The sequence below is a fragment of the Dipodomys merriami genome, unplaced genomic scaffold, assembly GCF_024711535.1.
Source record: "Dipodomys merriami isolate MVZ:Mamm:240054 unplaced genomic scaffold, mDipMer1.0.p SCAF_227, whole genome shotgun sequence".
Classification (NCBI taxonomy): domain Eukaryota; kingdom Metazoa; phylum Chordata; class Mammalia; order Rodentia; family Heteromyidae; genus Dipodomys; species Dipodomys merriami.
In genome coordinates, this window is record NW_027203682.1 from 982,169 (window position 1) to 982,922 (window position 754).

Consider the following 754-nt stretch of genomic DNA (forward strand, 5'->3'; position numbering starts at 1 on the left):
ATATATATATATATATATATATATATATATATATATATATATATATATAATATGGTGGCTTGATTACAGGTCCTCAAAATTTCCTGGATGCTCAATTTGCCAGAGGCTGGTGTGCTAAGACTGACTCCATTTATGGATTGGGCATTGTAGGTGAGTTGAAATCCCAGCATCGCCAAAAATTTATTTGTGGAGTAAGAAGCCAATTTGACACATTTTTTTCCTTCTCTGTGAAAGTCCTGTGTCTCAATACAAGGTATAATCCATATACAAATATATCCTGTGTGATAGATATAATAAAGGAAATGTTATATGTGTAATAATAATAAATAAATAAGGGTAATAAATGTCATATGCAGTAGAACCCATATAAGTAAATAGATCTTATATACATGAATATTATTTTTTCCAGTGCTGGGGCTTCAATTCAGGCCCTGGGAACTGGTCTGAATTTCTTTTTTTTTTTTTTCTTTCTTTCTTTCTTTTTTTTTTTTTTGCCAATCAAGGTGCCTGAACTCTGGGCCTGGGCACTGTCCCCCAGCTCTTCATTTCAAAGCTCTACCACTTGAGCCACTTCTAGCTTTTTCTGCTTATGTGGTGCTGAGGAATTGAACCCAGGGCCTCATGCATGCAAGGAAAGCACTCTACCACTGAGCCACCTTCCCAGCCCCATGAATTTCTTGTCTTCAAGGACGGTGAGATTTCCCCTTCACACACAGTGTCACAGAGTTACCCAGACCCTGAGTTCAAATCCCAG